The sequence below is a fragment of the Drosophila serrata genome, unplaced genomic scaffold (genome assembly GCF_035046125.1).
Source record: "Drosophila serrata isolate PLE 108 unplaced genomic scaffold, ASM3504612v1 contig_66, whole genome shotgun sequence".
NCBI classification, from domain to species: domain Eukaryota; kingdom Metazoa; phylum Arthropoda; class Insecta; order Diptera; family Drosophilidae; genus Drosophila; species Drosophila serrata.
In genome coordinates, this window is record NW_028256964.1 from 90,889 (window position 1) to 109,397 (window position 18,509).

The window sequence follows — 18,509 nt, forward strand, 5'->3', positions numbered from 1 at the left end:
GCACCACAAATATTTGCTGGTTACTTCAACTGCCTTTGTTTAAGTAATGAGTAATGTTATTTTAAATATGACAGAAACACATGTAAACTTAATAAAATTAAATTTGTGGGAAAAAATTATAATATGTTAAATAGTACGGTATAGTATGTTAAATTAATTATATATATACCATAAAATGTAGTAAAAATATATAACAAGCGTTAAGTATCACTTTATTTAATTTGTTTCACTTTATTTCACATTTAAGTCGAAGTCAAATATTTTCAAAATTTCAAAAAAAGGATAAGGGGTTACATCGTTAAAATGTTCAAAAAACCTTATAAAAACTATCATAGAAATGCTTCCGGAATTAAAATTAATGAATTTTTGGCTTAGTTATGAGATTTTTAAATCCTTAATTTCTAGACAAAAAAAAAAAAAAGAGTCACCATCTGCTCTTAAATCTTAATTTTGTATTATATAAATCAAGAATTAAAGCTCAAGTAAATCAGAAGCAAATAAATATTCCTCAATTAAGCAACCAGAATTTATTATTGCCCCAAATATGAAAGATCGTTGTACATTTTTCCAGCTTCTGTCATAAATATTTCAAGACATTTATTTAAGGTGTTTCTCTCTCGTATAATATAATATTTCTTTATTTGCAAGCTCAGTGTCACAGTTAAAAAATGGTTTTTCTTTTGCATAAATTTGCAGACAACCTGCCACAACGAATCCAACAAATTCAGTTAAAGCGACTCTCGGCATTAATGCGAAATGAAGTTGTGCACTTTGCTCGCGACGTCGTTGTCAGTCCGTCAGTGGAATATATATACTATATAATATATATATCCCTACCTCCGCAGAGAGCATTTAAGGCAAACATGTGAAGTGAAATGAAACGAAACGAAACAAGTGCATTATTTGCATTAAATTATGCATACGGCGAAGGTAAACGAAGAGGTTGAGCGAAGGAAAAGCGAGGGAAAAGTGTCAGCAGCCGTGCGATTTCACACGCAGGCGGCAAGAGGCGAGGGGTTTCGGAAAAACCTCAGGCTCCAAGGGCCACAAACAATGTGAAAATAAAGGTAGGAAAAATAAAAAGCGGATCGCGTGAACAAGTGCGGGCCGGGCATACCTCAGAGGGGAATCCCCCATCTCGAGGGGACTCAGCCAACGGCCCTCCAGTTGATGCGCAGAATTTGTGCAATTTAAATTGAATCGCCGAGGAGCCGAGTCACTTATTCATGGTGACAGGTGAGAGAAAAGGTGGGAAAAAGAGTACGAGTCTGATAACGGAAATTAGATAAAAAAAAGAATTTTGAGGAAAGCGAGATTTTAATAACAAATGAGGTTATAATTTCCGCTTTTATTGTATAGGACAAAGTCAGATATATAGAAGAGGGGGAGATATAGGGGAGAGTTGGACCCTGAATCTGATTAAATATTTGAAATGTAATCATTATACGGGGTCTTAAAGTATTTCTACAATTTAAATTGGGAATTTTGAGGGAAAATTGAGAAGAATTTAATAAGTTAGTAATTAATTTGCCGGGTTTATATTCTATGTTTATAATTTAATTTGTACATTTCTTTATACAATTTTGTATAGATTTATCTAACAGTTATGAATTTCTTTATAAATTTCCCTATAGATTTATTTGTAATTTTATTAATATATTACCTTATACATTTCTTTATATATTATATTCCTTCCCCCATTTATTTATTCGTATCTTATATATTACTTTATATATTTCTCTATACATTTCCTATACATTTCTCTAAACCCCTTCTTATCTCAAACTACCCCTATGACTTGACATATTTGTGCAATTAATGCTCACTAAACCATATTTATTTATTAATTTATTTCAAAACAAATACCCTACACAGATAACAGGATATAATACCCTCATTCAGCATAAAAATATGCCATTTGTCATGCTCTGCGAATGTTCTGCCTCTGCTCAGTTATGCCTTATCCTTTTTCCTTTATGTCCAGTCCAGTAGCATGACAATCAAATTAGTTGTGTTGCACATCCAAACAATTTCCCGAGGTCCCTCCCATATATATATATAAACTATATATGTTTACAAATCCAAGGGAACAGATGCTTCCCTAAGCTGTTGCTTTTGTGGAAGACCAGAGACCAGAGACCAGGGGGAATTGTGTCCCATTCCATCCGGAACCCCATCCTGAGCTGACCACTGACTGCGGCGACTCCTTCGAGACGAGACTCTTGGTTAAGTTACGGCCAAAAGGAAAGCTGGAAAAGCGGGAGTCGAAGAAAACGCTTGCCCTTTTTGCAAAACGACCACAACAATGGCTGACATGCAGCATATGCCATAAAATGCAATGTCCTGTTTGGTTTCTCCTTCTGTTTTCCACCCTCAATGTCCGATTTTCACGTCCCCCTTTAGCTGCTTTTCCTGCTATACTGCTTCTGCTTTGCATAGTCAACTGATTTTGATGGCATTTTCGCACAGCTTAAAACAATTTGCCATAATGCTTTTACTGCGTAGCGATGTCGTGATGTCATCGCCTGGGGCTAAAGATTGTGATGGCAAAAGCTGCCGCTGCTTCTGCTTTTTTGCTTCTTATTTTCTTTTTCTTAGCTTTGCTTTTCCTGCTGAAGCAATATTCGAAAGTGAGCATAAAAGTCAAGTGATTTTAGGTGGTTGTAGGTCAGCCAAAAATATAAAAATTAATATGCAACATTACGGGGTATTGCTCCATTTTATCAATGGTATTTGCAAATTTAAAGATATTTTTTTGGTTTCTAGGAGGTTTTTATCAGGGGTCTCTTGAGGGGGTTTTGAGATAGAGAAGTTACTATTTGAATAGTTTTATTATTATTATTATTATTTAATATTATTAAGTGAGCTTTATTTCTTTTAAAATTAAGCAAATTTATTTGCCCGGCCTCTGCTCACACCGATACTATAAACGTTTGTATGGTGTTAGAAAAGGGCATACTTCTAACATTAATATATTTCCTAGTATTTTAAATTATTAAGCAATTAAATATATATTTAACAACAACCTAAACTGTGTGGAATATAAATATTAAAAGTAAATTAATTAAATAAAGCAGTAACCCAAGTTGATCCAAGTACCCAGCTAAATTCCTTTTAAAAACTAAACCTAATATAGATTTTAGACCAACAAAAGAAGCTTATTTCCTTGACAAGAAGATTCCACATTCGCTTAAAAAACTAGATATATATATATATACACTATATATATTCCATACCATCCTCTGAGGAATATGCAGAGCCACATCCGCTGTGATTACACTTAACTTTCGCGAAAATTGAAACGGCTAGAGGGAAATAAAACGGTTACGTCGTGGGCGCGCAATAAATGCTCGTAAAATAAAGCGAAATGGCTTTCTCTTGCTTTCTTGACGGCCACTGAAAATGCATTTCCGATGGCCCATACATGTGTGTGTGTGTGTGTGTGGGATGTATGTTATGTGGCACACACACACTATCTGTAAAGGGGGCGTGACTCCGCCTGCACTCTGGCACTCTTGCAACATGCAACGCTAAAAGCCATGACCATGCTGCACGCAATCATCGGTAGAATTCGGGCCAAATCCGCAGCTACTTTTGTTTAAGGACTAAAAGGTTCCCCCAGGTTCCGTCTCACTTCCTCCCCCCTCCCCCCCACTGGGAAATCCTGGGTGGGAAACCTGAAGGAGGCACACGCATCGAACGGGCCAGATATAATAATAATAACGAGCCCTCCAGTTTTGTTAGCTTGGCTGTTTGCCGACTTTTGCAACTTTTCCAACAAGGGAAAGGGGGTAACGGAAAAGCGTAACTTTTGCCGTGTGGAAATTCTATGGGGAAACGGGCGTTGCCTCGTTTGCCACGTCGGAGAAACTTATAAGCAGGTCAGTGCCGGCCAAATCAGTGGCATCACCGGCAAAAGGGAGTGAGAGGCGATTTCGAAATGTGCTGAAAACTACTTAAGTCCGGAGCTTAAAACTGTGCTTGGTCAATGGGCGGGTCAACCCGGGAGAACCGGAGAACCGGAGCCTCCAGAGGAGGACAAGGAAGCCCCGTAGGAAATATCCAACAGCAGTTCGAACTCGACTCACAATAAAATAGATATTTTATTTTATACTTGTCCAGGAGCGCGCTTCCATAAAAGTTTTGATAAAGAGCTTTACAGAAACAGAAGCTATAGTGTTTGTTTAGAAAGTCAGAAGTGAGTTCAGGAGAGGTGTTAAAATCCTATTAAGTTGTATAAAAGCTGGGAAAATATATTTAATTTTCCGCTACTTTAGAATATTTTGTGCCAAAAGGTATTTAAATAGGTGTTATAAAGTTGTAATAAAGCATTTTTAATGGAACTAAGTTAAAAAGGGATACTTTATATATGAAAACCATATGCTTTTATACAAATATTTAACTATTATCAGCGCATTATATTCTGATTCCGATTTCAGGTAAATAAGTATTAAGTATTTAAAGTACTTAAGTTTAAAAAAATAATAATAATAACAAAAAAACCTAAACGAACTAAATTAGATTCCCCTATGAAAACCTTAATCAATATTAAAAAAAAAGTCAAGAAATTCCTACGAAAGATTGCTTACATTTTTCTAAATTATAAACCTTTAAAACTAAATATAAATATATATAAAAAACCGTTAACAAGCTCATTTCAATTCTCTTATGAAACCGTTAAAATACATTCAATGAAAGCATAAAATTCTAAGAAGAAATTCCTACATATGTTTCCATGAATTTAAAAACATTTAAAATAAATACCAGCAACTATTTTACGCCACTGACATTATCAATTCCATATTTAAAAAAAAAAATCGCTTATCAGCAATTAAGTCAGAAAAAATTCCACAACAGACATCAACAAACAAGTTAAAAACAATAACGAAACCTTTTGTTAGAGAAACAATGAAATGTGGTCCATTAAATACCAAAACAAATCCTTAAAAAAAAACTTAATAAAACTGCCATAAAAAATGGCTATTTATTTTTGACACACTTATGTGGCAATTTAGACCTTCTCCCTTCTCTTTCCCAAACTTTATCCATGATGACAGGGTATTAAAAATAATACAAAAAAATATCTAGAGTCAGAGAGAGTTGCCAGGCAGAATGTCTGCGCCTCACGGAATCACTAAAATTTTTAACAAAAGTTAAACTTCCGTTTCCTGGCTCCGCCCTGCAGCGGAAGTGAGCAAAGCTTTTCAACATTAAAAAGATGTAAAGGCACCGCCGCGACAGCGCCAAAAATGCTGAGAGGAACCGGAGGAAAATGCAAAAAAAAAAAAAAAAATATATATATATATATATATATAGAAAACGATGTGGATGGCAGTGGAAAATTGTGGAAAAATACTTATAGCTATGATGATGGCGGAGGCTAACGTGCGGGAGCATGTAGATAAGCTGCGTAGATTTGCCCCCGGAAGAGGACCTCCCCTTGCGACCTTACCACACCACCTTTAGCCAAATATTTCGCGAATATTCAAAACATGCGCTTAACAGTATGTATTTTCCAGCACATGGCATCGAGAAAAGTCAGAAAAACCCAGGAAAAAATAAGAAAAATGAAGCTGGAAGGTAAAGCAACCTGACGAGAAGGCCTCCCAGAAAAATTTGTGCAGCATGCTTAGCGGGGCAGGCACGTCACGTGCTGACCTCCTCTCTTCCTCTGCGAAGATAAACTTTTTTTCCTGCAGCATTTTCCAAGCCCCAGCAGGTGGCAGGTGGCACACCAGGATGTTTGCATATCATTTGTGGGCAGGTCCAGCCAGGGTCCAAAACCCAGCCCCCCGGAAACATTCACCGCAGTTAAAGCAAGCAAATTACAGCTGATGGAGCAAAAGGAAAGCAAATCAGTCAATAGGAGTTTCATGGACTTTCAAACATTTGGAGTGCACATAAAAAAATAATATGTAATAAAGTTTGAAAAGAGAACGAATTTAAGAAGGTTCAAAATCTTCTTAACTCCCTAAGAAGTTTGAAAAACTTTGGCAAATAAGTAGTACCTATTATAATAGGTAGTCAAGGTATTAATAAATATATTTACCTTGTTAAAATCTTGGTTACTTAATATAAAAACTACTTTTTAGAGAATAATTGAATATAATATATAATTTATACAATATAGTATATAAAAACTTCTGATTAAACTCCCACTTTAGTCAGAAGCTTAAAAAGCAGTAAAGAACTCATTTCCGACCCTGCAAATCATATATATTCTTGATCAGGATCAACAGCCGAGTCAATCTAGCCATGTCCGGTCAAAAATTAAATTTTCAAAATTTTAAAAAAAAATTTATAAGGGGTTACATCGTTAAAATTTTCCAAATTTGTTAAAAAAAAAAAAAAGGAATTTTTTAAATTTAGAAACTCATTATGCAGATTTTTTACCCATATAAAAATTAGCATAAAACCGTTTTCCGAATAAAAATTAATGCATTTTTGGCTTAGTTATGATATCTAAACAACATTGATTTACCTCAAAAATTAGCATATAATAAATATCCTAATAAATCGAACCCATGATCCTTTGGATAACTAAAAGGGTATACAAGCTTCGGCTACCCAAAAGTTAGTTTCCTTTCTTCTTTGCAGAATAAACTAACCTACTTTTAACTTACTTTAATTTGCTAACACCAACTTCAATAAGAAATTACCATAAAAGTCCTTAGATCCTTCAACACCTAATTTTGACCTTTACTTAAAACCACATAACTTCTAAACTACTCAACCGATTTACATGAAACTTTCGCAGAAATGTTTTAAACTACACCTTAATTTACCACTGTGTATAAACAAAATAAACCACAGCAAACGAAACCGAAAAGCAGGGAAAGCAGCAACTGGCAACTATAAAGCAGAAAGGCAGTTGCAGCAATAGAAGCAAATCGCCCAGAAAGATTCAATCAAACAAACAAGCCGAAAGGCAAAGGTTTTCCAGTAGAGGAGGGAAGGATAATTCGAGGGGAAGGTCAACCTAACCTCTGACCCCCCCTCCCTCCCTCCCTCCCAAACCCATCAGGCCCAATGGCAGGCGGAGACGTATAGAAAAGTAAGTGAAAGATGGCAAAGTACTGCTAACAAAAGCTGCAAACGTGACAAAATTAGTGAACAATGGCCCGCAAGTCTGCGGATGAGATGAAGAGGAGGAGGAGGAGGGGAAGAGAAGGAGGAGGAACTGCCAACGGAAAAAATATAGAAAAAAAAAATGGGAGGGGATGTGGCAAGTTGAGGAGGCGGGGCAGGAACCTTATGAACTCTCGGCAACGAGATGGCGGCAGGATGAGATCCTCAGCCACAGGCACACACAAAACGACTAAATGTGGTCAACGATGGCGAACAAAAGAAAATGAGAAGAGGTAAGTTAACAGGAAAAGGAGGTTGAGACTAAGGGATACCCTAAAATATACATATACCCTATTATATTATAGAGATTAATAAAACTAAATAAAAATAGCTTAATAAATTGCATAGACATTTTCTATCCTTACTTACTAACACGAAAATAAAGTTGAAACTAAATGATACCTTAAAAAGGATATCTAGAGATTAATAAAAAGGTATATTATAGGAATAACTCGACAATAATAACTTAATACATTTAATAGGAATTTCATTTGTAATGTAATATTACCAGGCAGATCTATTTTATACTTATAATATTTTATTTTATTAAGAATCCAACCGAATTCAGCAATAATAACTTAAATTGTTTTAATTCCAAATAAAATCAGCTTGTTTTCCTTGAAATATTTCAATAAATTTTCACTTGCCACAAATGGCAAACAATTTTATAAAATGAAACTTCAATCAATCAAATTCAATTTCACTTTTAAACCAACCAATTGGGAAATGTTTTTTCATCAGCAAAAAACATATAGGTATTTCCGGTTTCAATTGGAATTTGTATTTTCACATTTTTGAATTGCTTTTATATAAAGTTATTTCGATGAAAACATTTAAAGTTCTTTAAAAATACAATAAAGTATTTGCCTAACAAATCTTATTCATTACACCAATTTCTCATCTATTACAAAAGTAAGATATCTAATATTAAGGAACTTGTCTTATATACCCCATTATATCCCCAACTATCTGCTATATATATAGAAAGCATAAAGACGCATCGGCCAAACAAAAGGGCGGACTAGTGAAAATGCACACATAATGGCCAGGCGTTCACAATGCCCGTCGACGACAGCCTCAGTGTGCGTGTGTTTTGCCCCCGAAGGGCAGGGAAAATCATCGAAGGGAAAATCCCCTACAAGCAGCAGAGTGAGGAGAAGGGAAGGCTGAGGATTGACAAACGCCTCAGTCAACTGTCAACTGGCCATGGACAATTTGTGCTCTGGCAAATTGAAATCGAAGCGAATCGCAACGAATCGAAACTGATTCCTGAACTAAACGAACCCAGAGAGCTAAATGTTTGACTTGCGATGACTCAATCGAAGGGCGTCAATGTTTGCCTTGAAGGCGAAACCAACTTTAACTTAAAGGTGGTGGAAAAATCTAAAGGAAAACTAAGGGAAAATACCAGGCCTGTGACGATGAGGACTGCAGGCCAAATGCATTCCAGCTGCTCTCGCCTGGAATGAAAATGTTTGTCAGGCCAAGTTGTCTAACAAAAAAGGAAAACCTGGAGAAAATAGAGGAAAATGGTTGGCATAGCGCAAAAGTTGCTCAGCTAGTGGCACCTTCTCTCTGTCTCTTTTTCTCTCTTATGCTGTGACAAGGGAAAATCACAACACTAGAAAAATAGTTGGGCCAACTTTCAAGTAACATCAGAGTTCAGGAGATGTTCCGGCCGCCACACCTTTTCCTTCTCTCTGACACAAGTATGTCAGGACATTAGGGGAACAGGCAGTGGATGGATGGGTGGATGGTGGGTCCTGGGTATTGGTTGGAAAATCCCGCTCAATATGGAGCCAAAGAAAACATTTCAAGCACGCACACAGCCCCCTCCCTCTCCCCCTGCAAAGCAAAATATGCATTAGAAAATGTCATAACATAAATTTAATAAACCATGGCAGCGACACAACCAATCTTTAGCTTCGGTTTTCAGTTTCAACATTGGCATTGGCTTTCCATTTTCCACAGCAAAAAAATATATAAATAAATAAATGTGCAAAAAAAAAACGTATGCATCACTGGGTGTTATTTATTATAATTTTATTTGATTTTATCTCTGACATAATAACTAGACAGTTTGATTTTAATGGAAACCTGGTTCACAATTTGTCAGTTATTAAAAATCATTCAATTGTAAAGATGAATATGTAATGGTTCAATTATTAAATGTATAAAATGTATAGAAAGTAGGCAAATCCCCCTCAAAATGTCTCTGAACAACAGCTTAGTATATGGTTTATATCTAAATTGTCTCACGTTTCTTATTCTTATTAATATCAGCCTCAAATCAATAGTATATATAGTTTATTCTCTGTGTGTTCTATGCTCCTTTTTGGGGCATGCTGCATGCGGCATCCACAAAAGCTGCCGAAATATTGCGTATACGCAGTGTGGTGCTGACTTAGCAGCCTTTCTCGTTTCGAAACGTATGCTTTATGATGTGCATGTGCCAGCCCAGCCAAGAGTGGTGTACAAAACACACAGCTTTTGTGGAATACATAGCTTTTATAGATTTCAGCCAGCACATTTGTCTTGCTTATCATCGAACCGAATAACACCCATCCCTTGCCACCCCGCCCATGTGTCGACGTAATCGCTCATGTCGTTTGGCACATGAATGATTAGATGCCAGGAGGGAGGAGAAGATGGAGATGAAGCTGGCTCCAGGACTCAAAGTTGGTATGGCAATTGCTGCATAATTTGAGCAGAACACACGTTCTAATAGATATTTAATCATATGCCACGACTTGAGTGCTGTGCGTCAAGTAGATTGGTCTGAGATTAGATTAGTTTCAGATTTATGGCACAAGGAGCACAAGGACCTCCACTGGATATTAGCATACGAAAGCTGTGAAATATATTCGCAGGCTGCATCAACTATTTATTTAGTTTTTATGAAAGCATTATTAATTTATTAATTTCCTCCGCTATAATATTTACTGACCATTTGCATAAGCCGCCACAAATTGGTATATTATAATCTGTGGTCAATTAAAAACGCACCATGAATTATTCATAAACACTTTGTACGTGTGTAATCTTGAACAAATTTGCGTAAATTAAAAGCACAATTATGACTTTTTTCTATAATGTTCGATGAAACAATTAAGAGTTTTTAAATTTCAGAACAGAAATTACTTAGTATTAAACCTATTAACATAATTTAGAAGCTTATCTTTAGGCGTTTATAATTTGTCTCCTGATTGAATATTAAAGAATTATGTATTGGGTAACTTAAGATGATTTATATTAATTTCTCTTTGACTTAAACATAAGTTCAACTGTTCCAATCATTAATCAAAAAATATACTTGTTCCCTGCCAAATTGATTAACATTTCCCCCAAGTGTTGAATGCCCCGAAAATAGGTCTTGGAACTGACATCCTTAGAGACCATCGGGGGTGGTAGGTGGTATGTGGTATTCAGTGACTAACTGCCACATAAAAGCGGTTTATCGCAGTCTGCTTTTGTGCCTGGTCATGGCATTTTGTCAACTTAATTCTGGCACTGATTAGTTACCGATGACTGAGGCAGCAGCAGCTTTCCTTACACATCTACGTCACAGTATCGTGTATTTTCCTACCCGCAATTTCCACACTTTTTCCGCTCTCCCCTGTGGGTGCGGTAAGGTAAACAAGATAAACGACCCAAAAGGCAAAAGAAAAACAAAGAAGAAAAAACCCCTCACAAAGGCCGTAGGTAAAATAGGCAAGCTTAAAGCGAACAAAAAAAAGTAAAAGCAAAATTGCACTAAATTATTTCAATTAAGAAACTCTCAGCGAACAAAATCAACTTTCTCGGGTGGCGGAAGGAACGATGAGAGCGAGTGCGGCGTTTGGGGGAAATGGAAATCTAATCAGCAAATTGTTGAAATAACAGCGAAAAAACACACACACACAAGCCCCGATTACCGAGGGTGGCCGAGGGGCTGGTGGTGGGGCTGAGGGTCATCTCAGGCAATGTCTGATACCCAGTCGGTGTGGGTGTGATTATAAAAGCACTGCTGATAAGAGTGTTGATACACCCGGGCCCCTTTGTGCTGCGGCAATGGCAGTAACTGCTATCAGACCATCTGACGGTGAATGTGGCACGTATGTACCTGGGCGACAGATGACGACGTCGTCGAAAGAGTTGGTAGTGGGAATAAAAAAAACGAGTTAATCAATTGCCATTTGTCAAGGACTTGAAATAAATGCACATCTCATTGAGCGACAGGAGTCACTTCAGGAGCGACAGCTGCCGAGAGAAAAATGGTAGACCAACAAAGTTCAAATCACAGAAGAACTTGGTCTAAAAGGAAATACTTTTAGTGAAAACAGGTGCTAAAAATAAAAACATAAAAATAATAGTTTAGAAATCAGGATATATGAATTAAAATGTAAAAGAAAGTCAAGTCTTTAAATATGTTTACAAGAAACCCCCGTTCTTTAGTACATACTTTATATAAACCTTCCCCTGTTTATAGTTATAATTTCCCTTAAAATCTTTAAAAATATATCACTTAAACAATACCTAAACACAATCTTTAACAAATTGAAACCATATAACAAAATACCTTTCCCATTTATAGAGGATCCCCTGTATTAAATGCATTGGCACACATGGCGTATGCAAAAATATGTAAAAAAAAACGGCAAGTGCACATTGCGTATACGCGGTGTTGCCTGCCAGCCTCCGAAACCGAAGCATCTTTCCAACGGACGGACGGACATTTCCAACGAATGGATGGATATAGGATGGATAGATAGACAGATGGAAACATCGAGAGACAAATACCCATGCTAGAAATCAATCTCAGATACGACGGATGGATGGAGCAGCAATCGACATGTGAATTTTTGTGCAAATTGAAACACGATTCTGATACGTGCAGGCAAATAAAATAGTTCACGTCGAAAAACAGAGGGAACAGGGAAAACTACGTTGAAAATGGAACAGGGTTTGAGCAAACAAACAAAAGGAAAGCCCCACAAAAAAAATCTGTGCCTGGAAAAACACGCAATAAAGTATGGTGAATGGAAAAGCAAGCAAAGCCCGGTGAACAACTGGCCAAGTGACCCTCGTTACTTGGATGTGAATCTATGACACACAAAGGTGTGTGGTTGGTTGTGTGTGTGTGTGTTAACGCATTCTCAGTCTCATTGTGTAAACATTTCAATTATTTTAGTCAATAGATAGATACTTTTAAAAGCTATTTCACTTTTAATGAAGAGCTATCTTAATTAATTTGATAAACACAATCTTTCAGAGTGTGGAAAGCATTTGCAATGTCAGCTTAAAACGTTTTCTTATCTTTAATCATAAAGTATCTTGGTCTTTTTCCGATACGTAATTTAAGATAATTAAAAACTGAATTAATTTCGCCATTAAGAGTTGTATGTTGTCATGGAAAATTTTTAGTTTATGAGCTTCAGTAGGAAAACACTTGATCAATAACTTACATTTGCCTTATAAGAATGGAATATAAACAACAAAGTTGTTAACTCTCATTGTTAACTCTAGTAAATATAGAATATTTTCATAGAATATTCATTACAAAGAAAGAAATATATTAACTACATAATATTCATTTAAAAGAAACGCATTTCTTCCTATTGAATGACGTCTTTTTCCCACTCTGTTATCAAGTTGAAACCTCTTAATCAAGTGAATTAAAAACCCCTGACAAATTAAGCCAATAAATATTGTATATATTTTTATAATCACAATTTTCATGACGTGTTTCAAGATTAAATACGTGTGCCAGATCATGCCATATAAGCTTTCCTGAAATGTGAAAAATACTAGACTGAATGGGTAATGCAATGCCTATTTTTTTGCATTTTTAAGCACGCAAAGGGCCAGGGACTCTGACTAGTGATTCATTCATTCCATTGGCCGGTCATTCAGGTACTCTATCCAACTATCCAACCATCTGGCCATCCATCCATCCGTCAGTTGGCCAGTTTGGGGGCTGTCGCAATGCTCGGACCGCATTGCCAGGGCCATGCATCAAGTATGGCAGCCAACCGTTTTGGGCCAAGTGGGTTTTTGGTTTCCAGGGAGGAGGAGTGAGAGATTCACGTAAAAAACCAAAGGCATCCCCAGAATTTTGCTTTCATTTCAATCATTTTTTTTAGAGAAAGAAGAGTGGTGCAGGAGGAGCAGCCGGGAGTCGAATAACAACCAATTTATTTGGCCACGCTGCAAATTGTTACCCAACTCGCATTCGATCACCATCGTCGGCTTCTGACCCACAGTTCCCCCAGCTCCCTGCTCCCTGCTCCCTGCTCCTTCCACTCCTGACCCAGTCCTCGTCGTCGTCGTCGTCGTCGTCATCATCAAAAATCGTTGATTGCAACAAAACAAATTGCATTTTAAGGAGATTACTTGTCCGACCGTCTGCTCTCTAGATGAATAGTCGAGTGCTCCCTGCCATGGAGAGTGGGTATTAGTGGTCTCCATCGCTTCGTCCTGTCCATATCCTTTGGTTATTCGTTCATATGTGCGGTGGAGTGGCCGATTTTTTAATAAATCATTGCGCATTAGTATTGACTGCACCAACAAAAAAAAAATGCACTCTCTCTCTAGGACTTTTTTAGCAGCGAAATTTTGGGGATTTTTGGTAAATTGGCAAGCATCAATCGGGGGTCCATTTCGGCTTATGTTAGGCCACATTTTGTGAAATCAGGATATATGTAGTAGATGGAAGCAGATTAATTAAATAAGCCAGATGGTAGAGAGATATTTGGATTAATCATGAATATGTCACAGGACATTCAAAGCAAAAGATGAGTATATTTCCTACTAGCTTAAGAGCTTGTTTTTAATAAATTAAATATGATATTCGAGTGGAAACTTAGTATATAAGGAAGATCTTAATTTCTGCATCCTTTCAAGACTAATTATCCTCAAGTAAAGTTATTAACTTTATGACACATTCATAACACACAAATTTCCCACATTTTAATACACTAACTAAGCACAAAATTGCCCCACATGGCATCTTAAACAATTACCTTAAAAGCGGTATTATTTAACCCTGGAAAATCTTGCAAATAATATGCATAGAATGTAAGTGCCCCCTTGGTGCAGTAAAACCGTTTGAATATGGTATTATGATCTGTGCTAAAGCTGTTTACAAAACCGCCCGCCGGAGACCCGCTAATAAAAACAAATCCACGCCCAGCTAAACGCATTTCGCTTCGACCCACAAAACAAGGCAAACGCAACAAAAAAATGAAGGCGACCAATAAAAAAGCCAGAGAATGGTAAAAAATGCATGATTCAAGCCGTAAAAAAAAGCACCAAAACGACCAGGACAGCCGTCGTCCTCGGGAAAACAGCACAAAAAAAAAAAAAAAGAAAAGGGACAAGCTTTTCCATGAGTCACCAGTGCTTTTTAAGTGGAACGGGCAGCATTTCATTCACGCACGCGAAGGTAGCGCTAAAAGCCAACATAGAATGAGGGGGAAACTCCCGAAAATAAAATCAGCTTAGGCCGGGTCCGGAATCGAGAGTTATATATGGGGGTTTTTTTTTTTGTTAGGGATAGCTGCCTCTAGAATAAATTGGCGAAATAAATGCAAATGCGAGAGTGTGGCAACGCGGCGCATCAGTAATGTAATTTGATTTGATTTTTATGGGGTTCTGGGGCAGAGGCAGCTACATTCCAGGGGGAGGGAGGGAGTAACAGGATTTTAATGTCCACCTAATGGCCATAAACACACGAACATGAAATTATCGCAGCTGCCAGGCTAATTGTGAACAAGTGATTAAGTTTAATTGCAACAGATAAAAGTACAGCACTTGTGGTGGCATTTCCCAGCTACGAAATGCTTCACACACATTTCTGCGTATCTCAGCGAAAACCATAATAATAATGCTATATGCTACATATATATATATATATATATATATATATGTGACCCCAGACCCATCAATCATGAATACAAAAATATACCGCCAGCACTCCGGAGGCTAAGCGGCTTTGTTATGCAAATTGTTAGCTCTTCAGGGAAAATTGAGGGGGGAAAATTGAGGGGTGAAAATCAGAGTGTCATGGGGTCGAAAGGGGTGAGGGAGAGGGGCAGTAATAAAAATTCACAAGTCAAAAGTCTGCAATTGGCAAACATTTCGAAAGCCACTTTGCAATGCGGATTAAATATCAGACTGAAAGTGTACCAAAAGTTATTGCAAAATATTTCCATAGAGGAAAATGCTAACAGCTTACAATTAAATGCATATAAATACAAAATAACGTTTTCCTTATTGTTGACCAACAGTTATTTACAATTAAACTCTGGCCTGGCCATGCATATTTCTAATTTATTTTTGGGCCAAAAAGCTACTACTGGATGTGGAATCAAAATATTGCACATTGTTCATTCAATTTGATTGTGCAAACTGCAAAATAATTTTTGGAAAAACGACTGACAAGACTGAAAGAGCAAACAATTGAAGGGGGAAATATTCTATAACCCCCTGACCCGCCCGCCCCTCGATGATATCTCGATGGCGTTGTGCAAATTGAAACTAATTAAAGCCGAGTAATCAATTTATATGTATCTATATATACATATATTCAGTGAACTGAGGAACTCTGGAGCTTTGCTCTGCAATTGGTGAGTGCTCCTCCTCATCCTCCTCCAACGGATGAGGGCCAATTGGATTTGCAATTGTTAAAGCTCGTTGTCGTTTCTCTGATTAATTGCATTAAAAATCTTGATTACAGTAGATTTAATAATTGCCACTCAATTCCATTCAGTTTTAAATCATCGATGAGAACTCTATGACGCCTGCGAAATTAACTTATTAAAATTGTCGAACAAAAGGAATACCTTTACGCTTTCCCACATCAAGTGCCAAAAGTCGTTTCGTTAATACACATTAATTATATTTTTGGAACAAAGAAACACAAGCCAATGGAAATTGTAATTGTATGCAATGGAATTTGGGTTTTTAAAGCATTTAACAAAAGGATTCTTCAGCTTGTAGGGGTATTTTTTCTATTTATAAATGCTTTTGCTATATAAATATAAGTTATTCTATGTCGACTATTTCACATTTACTAGATAAGAATTAATTTAAACATTAAATGTTGTTTAACAACATGATAAAATAGTAATGACCTCATTTTTATTTGAGTACAAATGAATCACAAAATCAAGAACACTGTTTTTATACCCTTGAAAGGGTATTGTAATTTTATTTAGAAACTTGTTATAATGTGAAGGAATCATTTCCGACCCTATAAATCGTATATATTCTTGATCAGCATCAACAGCCGAGTCGATCTCGCCATGTTATCGTTAAAATTGTCAAAAATGTATTAAAAATTTAAATTTTCTGAAATGTTAAATTGAGTAAGCAGATTTATAAACCTAATGAAAACTAAGACATAAGAGCTTCCCGAACTAAAATTAATTCAATTTTGGCTTAGTTATGAGTTTTTTAAACTTGACTTTGTTGATAAAAATTGCCATATAAAATTATCGGTAAATATTTGACCTTAATATCCAATTCGATTCTATAAATCAATTAAAAACTGCAAGGGTATATCAACTTCAGCTTTCCGAAGTTAGTTTTCTATCTTTCTTAGATAAAATGTTAATAAAAACTTGCAGTAAAGTCGCATTATTCACCCTGTGAATAAATTGAATCAATTTAAATCAAATACTAAAGAATATTTATCCATTTCTCTAAACATTATCATCCATTACTATTGAAATAAAAATTCCATAGCCCCATGAGCTTTTTCATTGTTTACAAATATAAAACCTAGATAACAAATTAGTTACATAAATTCCCTTTGCATATATTTACCCAGTAAATAGTTCCCTTGCTCGTGGCATATATATTTGCTAATGATAATACTGATATCTGTTAATTTTTTAACCCCATTATCGATGGGGTATTGCAACTTACTCGGCACATTATCGGCAATATAGCAAGTAAACAAATTCACACGATGAGGAGTTACTAACTGGTCTCGTCTATGAATACTCGAGCGTTTAGCCCTCAATGGGGCAAATACAAGTGGGCGGCGGGTATTTCGAAACACTCCAAAAGCGGGGCCAGGGTCAGGGGAATGTAACAGGGCAAATAAGTACTATAAATATAACTGAATAAGACTCACCTTGCTGCAGATTGTGTATTTAATTGAAGCGATGAGTTGTTGTTGCCGCCGTTGAAACAGAGAAAACATTGACCTCGGAACACTTTTTTTTTGACACTTGCCTTCGATGATGATTAAATACTCGCAGGTTTTTCAATTACACGCGTTAAAATATAGGTTTGTAGTTGAGATATTTTGTATCTTTATAAATTTTTAGTTAATTGATTTGGTTTTAAAAAGAACGAACCGGGTTTATAGTAGTTTAAAAGAATATATTGGTTTGATTCACTTGATTATTATAAAAACAGTTTGGATTTGTTGGGTAGTTCAAAGCTGTGGAAATTCATTTTAACACTTTTATTAATAACATTTTGACTTATATATATATTTATGTATTTGATTTGCTTAAAATGTCAAATTTTTCTTTATGAGAGATGTTTTTCGAAACCTGAATTTCGGCTAACAACCTTAACTTTTGAACTCGACAAAAAGTTTAATAACATTTGAACGACCTACTAATACAAGGCGGAATAAAAATGATTTAATTTAATGGGATTGCGTGTGTGAGTTAGTCGCACCGCCTAAATAAAAAGCACCGAGCTTGAGCCCGAGTTCGAGTTCGAGTTCGAGGTGTAAAATGAGGTAATTTTGTATTTAAAAGCCAAGAGAGAGAGACTAGGTAAAAAAACACAGACAAAAACAACACGGAGACTAAAGAAAAAACCAGTTTCTCGATGATAACAAGAGGGAATCGAAAACTATGAGGGGAGAGGGGGGAATTGAGTGAGGAAGAAGGTGGAGGATAAACCGGAAAGCTAGAGACACAAACAACAACAAAAGACTTGACCAGAAAGCGAAAAGTCTAACTGTATTTCTTCTTTAAACAAATCACAATCGCAAGCACATGTAGCCGCAAACACACACACACACACACACACACGTTGGTGGAATATTCAATGGAATGAAAATAAATAAAAAAAATTTCAACGACCCGCCGACGTAAAGACAATTTGCAAAGACAGTCTAGTCGCTCACACTCATGCAAAGCAAAAACACAGCAAAACGAAACAATCAGTGGGGAATAGAAAACACAACACGTTCGATCCAATTAAATATAGTTGACAAATTTAATTCCAAGCCGAATGGCAAACAACATAAAGTGCAGCTAGCAGCAGTAGGCTTTATGGATTTTTTTAATTTTTGGCGTCACCGTCGCGCTGGCTTGCTCTCTTTTATTTGCCTGTTTCTTTTGTTGCTTTGCATGTGTGTTTCCCTTTTTTTT

The 18,509-nt window shown here is 36.4% G+C and overlaps 1 protein-coding gene across 14 annotated transcripts in view; it reads right to left on the minus strand.

The window, feature by feature from the left end:
* app (Palmitoyltransferase app) overlaps positions 1-18,509 on the minus strand; it is a 73,892-nt gene that overhangs the window by 54,441 nt on the left and 942 nt on the right. For 13 of the 14 annotated variants that reach the window (XM_086837331.1, XM_020949004.2, XM_020949003.2 and 10 more), the window contains exon 2: positions 17,249-17,560. The gene's annotated coding sequence lies outside the window, so the exon portion shown is untranslated. Of the gene's footprint in view, positions 1-17,248; positions 17,561-18,262; positions 18,389-18,509 lie in introns of those variants that run through there. The other variant, XM_086837314.1, reaches the window with a different exon arrangement.